The following is a 9,117-nucleotide window of genomic DNA, read 5'->3' as shown; positions in this document are numbered from 1 at the left end:
TTTCCTAATTACAGATATTCACTCAGAAGAAATCGATCTGGGTCAGCAGGAGCTGTTTCTGCCTCCTTTCCAAATCTTGTTTCCTGCACACAGATACCATAACTATAGGACTGAGTTGAGCTGACGGAACCACCACAAAACTGGCAAGATAAAAGGAAGATCAAAAAAATGGAGTGGCTACTTTGCATTCCCTTTTTCCTAGGATTGAGAACTTCAGAAATCCACAAACTAAACACCTACGATACCTAAATTTAAAGTAAAAGAAGCAAGAGTGAGTGGAACTGTATATTCTCATATGTACATAAAAATGACACAGCTTTCTGGCTTAAACTTGAACAACAGTTTGCTCATTGAATTAGGTAAGATTCTTCATTTCTGTTTTCATTCATTTGTCTCTTAAGCACAGACTTCCAATACATACAATGAATCCTATCTGGATGTTTATTTCATCTCCATATTTTGGGAATCTAAAACCTAGAGTATTCCTAGGAAAATCCTTGTATATATGCACGAGGATATGTGTGCAAAAATAGTCTTGGTAGCATTGTTTATAAGTGCTCCAAACTGGAAACACCCCAAGTGTTCACCAACAGCAGAAAGAATACGTAAGTTGTGTAATATTCATACCATGGAATACTATACAGCAGTGGGAGTGAACAAATAGAGCCACATGCCACAAGAGAGTGTTCCGAGCCCCGGTCCGAGCCATGGCCGCTGAGCCTGAGCGTCCGGAGCCTGTGCTCCGCAACGGGAGAGGCCACAACAGTGAGAGGCCCGCGTACTGCAAAAAAAAAAACATGTTCTATTCTCCTATCTTGACAAATACACCCTCACAATGACAAAGTTGATAAATATATATGTAAAGCTATGATATTTTCTTTTCTGTTTCATGTCTTTATTGACCAGAGAGAAAAAAAAAAAAGGGTCACAGCATTTCAGACTTTATTCAAACACACAAACGGTAACAAAGGGCACCCACAAGTGACAGGCACGGTCCCTAAGGCCTGGCTCAAAGGCCATGCTGGAGGTGTGGATGACTTCTCAGCCCTACTCCCTCAGCATCTCTGTCCCTTCCTCCTCTGCACCTCACGGACACCCCTGAGATCAGTTAAAATTGGGCAGAAACTAAGTTACTCTAGAGGAGGTTGGGCCCTGCCTCACTGCCAAGAAAGCGCAGGTTCTGAGGAGAAGATGGAAGTGGGCTTCGGGGTCGTCGCTCAGGAGACGCCAGGCTGCTCCCTGGGTCTCGCCTGCATCACCCACGGCCTCGGACCTGGGCAGGGAAGGAAGCAGGGAGACACTCCCCACGTGGCAGCCCTGGGCAGCTGGAGAGCGTGGGTCACTGGTCATGTGATACCCCCCAGCCCATGGCCAGACCTCTGCCTGAAGTTACTCCCCCGGAGGAAGAAGGCTTTCAAGAAAAAAACACCAACTAGGTTCAAAATACTTTTCCAGAAACCTTAAGAAATGAATCACTCTCAGATTCCTGGAGCATTGGAACAATGGAAATTGTCATGGGGTTGCTGGGAGGAGGGAAACTTGGTGAAAGGCAGCCCTCTAGTTCCTTAGTTCACTTAGCAAGGGGCTCAGCGGTCTTTTCGCAGGCTGCACCGTGGACCTCTGAGAAGCATGATGAAAGAAACAATGCATCCTGAGGGGCTGGCCCACGCCTCCTTCTTGCTGGCTTGGGACCAGAGGCGGATCATCAGGTGAGCCCCAGAAAGCAAATCTGATTGGGCACGAGGCCCCAGATGCAGCTGCTTTCCCTCCTTTCAGTCCGACGGTTCTTATTCAGATCGGCCAAAGAGCACCTCGCCCACAGTTCTGTCCTACTTAGGGCAGCTTTTCCTTGACTCACTCAAAATCTTTTCTTTTTTTTCCCTGAAAGATGACAGGATGGACATCTGTCACCTTTCTGAAGGCATGACTGTTTTTATTGTAGGTAGAATTTCCTCTAACATTTTACAACTGTAAAAATCCTGGGCTCGGGCCAGACTTCCGAGGTGCTGACGTGCACATTCGCGTTTGTGCGCAGACACGGCGTGTCAGCAGACGCCCTGGATACACACTTCTACCCTACTCTACACAGACACATGAGGGCAACGTGCGAATCCTGGAGAAGGGTTAGGCCACCTGGGCTAGGGGCAGGTCACAAGCTCAGACGACATTTGGCTTAGTCGCTAGTCATTTCCAAAACACCATGACCCCAGACCCACGCAGTAAGCAGCTGAGCTGTGGAGCAGAGAGAACCTCAGCTTTGAAGGTGCCCAGGAGCCATGGGCTTGAGGGGGCTCTTATGGATGGAGCATTCCCCACGGGCACCTCCCCCTCCTCCAGACCATCTGCCACCCTAAGAAAGTCACCCAGGGAAAAGTCAGGATTCTCTGGCCCCTTTGCGTTCCATGACTGCTCATCGAGACTCAAAAGCTTAGAGAGTCCAGTTACGAGCTCTGAGGGCACAGCCCAAAGGAGGGCTATCCTCCTCTGGGTCCAACAGCGTTTGATCCTCGACGCCTTGGCACTCCACAGAAAGAAGTGGTGGTGAGGGCTAGGTCAGAGATGGGGGAGTCCTCAGACTGCCCAGCAAACCCACACACACTATGGGGTACGGTGGGGCGGGGGTGGGGGCTCACTGACGCCGCCCAGGTCAGAAACCAAGAAGAGACACAAATATCGCACTTTGGGTCAAGGCATTTCCAACAGACGATCACAAAAATGATACCACTTTTGGATACTACAACATAACACATTTGGCAACTTTCAAAGAAAACAGCCGTCCGCACCCCAAGCCATCGAGGGTCTAAAGTCCCTTTACCCTCAGCCCCATTTCAAAAAGTCAGGGAAGGAAGATGGGCCAATGCAGGGCAAGAAAAGACTGCAGAAGCAGTTACATCAACTACCTAAAGCGCCTGTCTGTCTCACTCGGTGCAGGATGCCGCCTGCCTCAAACCTCTTCTTGGGGAGAAAGCAAGCTATCTGGGGGGGTCCAAGCTGCTGGAGACAAACGATGCAAAGCTGAACATGGTAGCAGCTGGGTGCCCCGAATCCAGAGCTGCGATCCCCAGTCTCCAACCACCACCAAGGACACCCTATCCTCCCCGTCCTCCAAGAGGCTTTGTTCATAGGAATGTGGGGTACTCTGGCAACTCTATCCAAACCTCAGTTCAACAACCTGAAGCTAGAACCCTTTGCATCTGCTGCATTATTTTGGGGTGCATGAGCAGGGAAAGATGGTGTTACAGGGCTTCCCTGGTGGTGCAGTGGTTGAGAGTCCACCTGCCGATGCAGGGGACACGGGTTCATGCCCCGGTCCGGGAAGACCCCACGTGCCGCGGAGCGGCTGGTCCCGTGAGCCATGGCCGCTGAGCCTGTGCGTCCGGAGCCTGTGCTCCGCAACGGGAGAGGGCCCAACAGTGAGAGGCCCGCGTACCTTTTTAAGAGTGGCCCCCGCTTGCCACAACTAGAGAAAGCCCTCGCACAGAAACGAAGACCCAACACAGCCAAAAATAAATGAATAAATAAATTTAAAAAAAAAAAAAAAAAAAAAAAAGATGGTGTTACAAAGCGGCTGCCAACGTCCGACATGGCCCACTCAGGTGGAAACATGGCACAGCGCAAGGAAAAACCTCTTCGTTTGCTCCAGCTTCCTTGAAGCACAGCATATGTGCAAAGACCCAGGCCTTCCTCTTCCCCTCCCCCTAGCCCTAGATCAGCTCCAGCTGGGAACCCGGCCCAGCTGCTCTTGTAAAGATTTGTTATAACACTGGCTAAGAAAACAGAAGCAGGTTCTGAAAAGGTATTCTGCAGGCGGAAGCGGCCTTCAACACAGAGGAATTCTGCCTGATCCTCATTTCCATAGTTATAGGAAGATCCGATGCTGACTAGCTCAACCGTCAGACATAGTGGACACCATCTGCGTGAGCTCCTCGTCTTGGCACTGCAGGACTCTGTACACGTGCTTCACGGGGCCCTGTGAAGTTATGTTCTCGTTGTCCCGTACCCTTTCCTTAACAAGTCGCACGAGAGACGCAACGAGCCACACCTTCTTCTGCCAACTCCTTCGTAATGATGAGCTTCCTAGGGCGGAGGTAGTTCAGGGTAGGACCAAAGTAGGTAGTGTCCCTGTCAATCAGATAGGCCCCTGTCTCGTCCTTGTCTGAGTCCAGCTCCGGGTCCTCCTGGCAGCAGAGGCGGCAGAGAAAAGACTTGGGCTCCTGGCCTAGGGTCGACCTGGTGGTCCCGAAGTAGGTGCCGCCCACGTTCAGCCGGACCCAGCGGGCGGCTCCACCGCCCCCTCCCCGTCGCCCAGCCCACTCCCGCCACCCCCTCCCAGTCCCGCCATCGCCGGGTCCAGTTACAGCTCCGCCATCTTGGGCCGCCACCGCCGCCGCCGCCGCCGCCGCCGTCCGCGCGCCTATGATATTTTTTGTATGACTGAAATTCAGTAAAACATCAAAGGCTACTGAAGTCCGTTATGTTTGTGTGTGTCTGTATTTTGTGAGTTTGGAGGATTAATAAAATAAAGACATACATAATTCATACATTAGCATATATATATTGCTTAAATTTTATTTTATTGCCTGAGTTTACAAAGTCACAAATTATGCTACTATAATTAAAAATTTCACATAACTTGTGTTCTGTTGATAGTAATTATCTAAAGAATTTTAAACAGAAGATGTGTGTTCGAAAAAATTCAGTCTCCCTCCTATGTATCTCTGACACCCACACTATGACCACACTCACAACACTTCTGACACCAGATATGTGTGGGTTTCCCCACTAAGCAATTCTCTGCAACACCAGCTGGGTGTCCTACAATTCAACTCAATTCTGACACTATCTACCTGGAGACAGAATTAGATTCCACAAGTTAAAGACTCAGTCCCACAAGACTGCCCCACCCTCACTTCAGACGCCAATTGCAAGCCCAGACTATTACCTGTACTTCTGACCATCCAGCTGTAAATCGGAAGTTCCCATGACCCCTTCCGCGCGTTTGATTAACTTGCTAGGGTGACTCACAGAACTCAGAGAAACAGTTTACATACTGTTTACCAATTTATTATAAAAGGATATGATAAAAGATACAGATGAACTGGCAGATGGAAGAGATGTGTAGAGCAAAGTATGTGGGAAGAGGGTTGGAGCTTCCAGCCCTCCCTGGGTGAGTCACTCTCCCCAAATCTCCACATGTTCACCAACCCGGAAGCTCTCCAAACCTGATACTTGCGGTACTTTTATGAAGGTTTCCTCACATAGGCATGGTTGATCATTAACTCCATTTCCAACCCCTCTCCCCTCTTTGGAGAATGGGGGATGAGACTGAAAATTCCAAGCTTCTAATCATGGCTTGGTCTTTCTGGTGATCCAGCCCCCATTCAGGACCCCACCAAGAGCCACCTCATTAGAACAAAAGACACTGCTGTCACCCAGGAAATTCCAAGGGACTTAAGAGCTCTGTGTCAGGAACTGGGGCCAAAGATCAAATATTAGAACAAAAGATGCTCCTGGTGCTCTTATCAGTTAGGAAATTACAAGGGTTTGGGGAGCTTGTGCCAGAAACCAGGGACAGACACCAATATATGTTTTCTATTATCTCACAAGATGTAACTGCATTAAAATTGTATACATTTTTAATATATTTACATCAAATTTTTAAATAAGGTAGGTAGCAAAAATCAAAATATTAAAACATTTTCATATGTTTCAAAAACATTTTTCTTATAAAATATTAAAAATTGTGTATTAAAGTTAAATGGCAGGACTTCCCTGGTGGTGCGGTGGTTAAGAATCCACCTGCCAATGCAGGGGACACGGGTTCGAGCCCTGGTCCAGGAAGACCCCACATGCCACGGAGCAGCTAAGCCCATGCGCCACAACTACTGAGCCCACATGCCACAACTACTGAAGCCCGCGCACCTAGAGCCCTTGCTCCGCAACAAGAGAAGCCACCGCAATGAGAAGCCCGTGAACCGCAACGAAGAGTAGCTCCCGCTCTCTGCAACTAGAGAAAGCCCACGCGCAGCAACGAAGACCTAACGCAGCCAAAAACAAATAAAATTGAAAAAAAAAAAGTTAAATGGCAGTGGTTGCCAAGGGCTGGGGGGTCGGGGAATGGGGAGTTAGTGTTTAATGGGTACAGAGTTTCAATTTTGCAAGATGAAAGGAATTCTGGAGAGGGATAGCGATGATGATTGCAAAACAAAATAAATATATTTAATACTGCTCCACCGTACACTTAAAAATAGTTAAGGTGGTAAATTTTATGTTATGTGCATTTTACCATAATAAAAACATTTTTAATTAAATGGGAAATATAACCAACAGACATCAAATTTTATCTGAATTATTTAAATAAAGATGACATTTTAAGTTTTTGAAAATTTAATTCTTATTAAATATTTTATAACAGTAAAACAATATAAAAAAATCTGGTATCACATTTCACACATTAGGTTGAGACCTACATATATACCAAATTAAGAGTAATATAAATTTTTTATATTATGTTTTAAAATATTGTTTATGTTTTAAAATATTGTTCAATATTTTGCCAATGTTCCTCAGTTGCGATGTTGTGAAAATCACCTTAATTCTGTGAGTACCTCCAGAACCATGAATTGGGATTCTAAGAGAAGCAAGAATATGGACACTTGGAACCACTGGGGCAATCGCTAATATTTGTGTGATATTCAGTGATGATGTCTTTTCTCTTACCAAGCACTTCAGTCCCTCTAACCACTCTGAAATGCTCTCCACCTCTGGCGTCCTCAGCAGCCCAACCCACAAGTCTCCACAGCATGTGGCTCTGGTCACCTTTGGTTTGAAGGACACAAGATGCCTGAACACCAGTCAGTAATGGGAGTGGATGTTCAAGGTCACAGGCCAGACTGTGCCAATGCCGACTAGCTGATCCTAAGCCAAGAGGTGCCCATGTGCTTGTTAATAAGTGTGTTTTTATGACCTGTATGGCTCTCTGAAATGTGGAGCACATTTCAGAGGCAGGGGTCCCTCTAGCCCAGATCTAAGGATGGTACTGGCTCTGGGAACCTGATCAGATCAAAATAAATTCAAGAAGGAAGTAATCATCCAGACCCTTGGCAAGAGTAAGCTTGACAGGCTTTCCTCCAGTTCTACTAACATAAGGAGACAAGCATGCTTTTGTAGGAAGTTCCATCACAGCTAAGTGAAATGTCACCCAGGCAACAGCTAGCCTGAAGCTAGGTAATAAGAAAGCCCCTCACTGAGGCCTTCCCTGTTTCCTTCCCTCCACCAGGTAGTGACAGAGGAGAAGCTGCTCCTTCTACAGTCCCTAACACCAGGGATGCCATTTCCCCCTTCCAAGGGAAGTAAACTTCTCTCTTCAATTTGGGGTCAGTTTACAAAATATTCAAGTTTCAAATGCCAAGGCTAGAGGCTTGGCAGCTGGCCAGGAAGAGGCATGAGGCCAGAACTGAACTTTGCCCTTCCAGCAGACTGTCCCCACTCTGCCTGCCTTTTTCAGCAGTTGTCAAGTTCCCGGCGTCATCATGGTGTGCCCCATCACCCCAGGGCCCCCGCCCCCATGCTGGGGGCATTATAGTTCTACAAATAATAAATGCTGGAGGCGGTGTGGAGCAAAGGAAATCCTCCTACACTGTTGGTGGGAATGTAAATTGGTGCAGCCATTATAGAAAACAGTCTGGTGGTTCCTTAAAAACTAAAAACCAGCAATTCCACTCCTGGGCATATATCCAGAGAAAGCTCTAATGCAAAAAGATACATTCACCCCAATGTCCATAGCAGCACTATTTACAACAGCCAAGACATGGAAGCAACCTAAATGTCCATCAACAGATGAACAAATAAAGAAGATGTGGTACATATATACAATGGAATACTACTCAGCCAGAAAAAAGAATGAAATAATGCCATTTGCAGCAACGTGAATGGACCTAGAAGTTATCATCCTAAGTGAAGCAAGTCAGACAAAGACAAATATCATATGATATTGCTTACACGTGGAATCTAAAAAATGCTACAAATGAACTTATTTACAAAACAGAAATAGACTCACAGACATAGAAACCAAACTTATGGTTACCAAAGGGGAAAGGGGAGGGGAGGGATAAATTAGGAGCCTGGGATTAGCGTATACACACTACTCTATATAAAATAGATAGAAAATAAAGTATAAGTATAGTATAGCACAGGGAACTACATTCAATATCTTGTAATAAACCATAATGGAAAAGAATCTGAAAAAAGAATATATATATATATAAATAGATATATATAACTGAATCACTTTGCTGTACACTAGAAACTAACACAACATTGTAAATCAACTATACTTCAATTTAAAAAGAAGACTATATTCAATGTCCTGTGATAAGCCATAATGGAAAGAAATATGAAAAAGAATATATATAACAGAATCACTTTGCTGTACAGCAGAAATTAACACAACATTCTAAATCAACTATACTTCAATAAAAATAAAAACAAACACACAAAAAAGAACTGTCCCTGCTATTTCTTTGAGCAAGAAGCTGAGATCTTCGACCAATGCAAAATCTGCAGTAGACTTCTCACCTGGGGAGGCGGCTACTGGTCTTCTACCCCATGACTCCATGAAAGAGGTTGATTTTCATTATTATGCATTCTCACTAAGGCTTTTTTCCATGAATTTTTAAACATAAGCATTCGTACGTCACAAAAAAAAATCTCAAAAATGATTCCATTTTAGAGCTCGCTAGGTTAGTTAGATGGAGTTGCCATCAGTTAAGAGAACACGTGAGGAAAAAAATAACGTAGATGGGAAAGTGATGAGGCCAGTTTGAGACATGTGAGGTGGCACAGCCCTTGGAAGTCAGTGAAATGGCTAATGGGCGATTGGAGATTTAAGCTGAAACTCCAAGGAGAAGTCTGGGATACAAATACATCTATCATTCATGTCTACCGGTCAGATAAAATTTGGGGCCGAAGCATACTCATATCTTTATATTCCCACAGATAGCACAGCCCTTCAGTGACTGGGAAGGACAACTCCTAGGACTTATGTGATGTCACAAGGAGAAAAGCAGAGTTGTTGAGAAGAGTAGTTAGCTGAGGGAGCCGAAAATAGAGCTCTGT

At 45.7% G+C, this 9,117-nt stretch overlaps 1 pseudogene; it reads right to left on the bottom strand.

The window, feature by feature from the left end:
- The window catches only part of LOC112409618 (BTB/POZ domain-containing protein KCTD2-like), a 24,542-nt pseudogene extending 20,173 nt beyond the window's left edge, over nucleotides 1–4,369 (bottom strand).
- Nucleotides 4,370–9,117: the final 4,748 nt, after the last annotated feature.

This window comes from Neophocaena asiaeorientalis, unplaced genomic scaffold, assembly GCF_003031525.2.
Source record: "Neophocaena asiaeorientalis asiaeorientalis breed wild unplaced genomic scaffold, Neophocaena_asiaeorientalis_V1.1 scaffold312, whole genome shotgun sequence".
In the NCBI taxonomy this organism is placed as follows: domain Eukaryota; kingdom Metazoa; phylum Chordata; class Mammalia; order Artiodactyla; family Phocoenidae; genus Neophocaena; species Neophocaena asiaeorientalis.
Note: the sequence above shows the minus strand (reverse complement) of the source record. Positions and strands in the feature narration are given on the sequence as shown.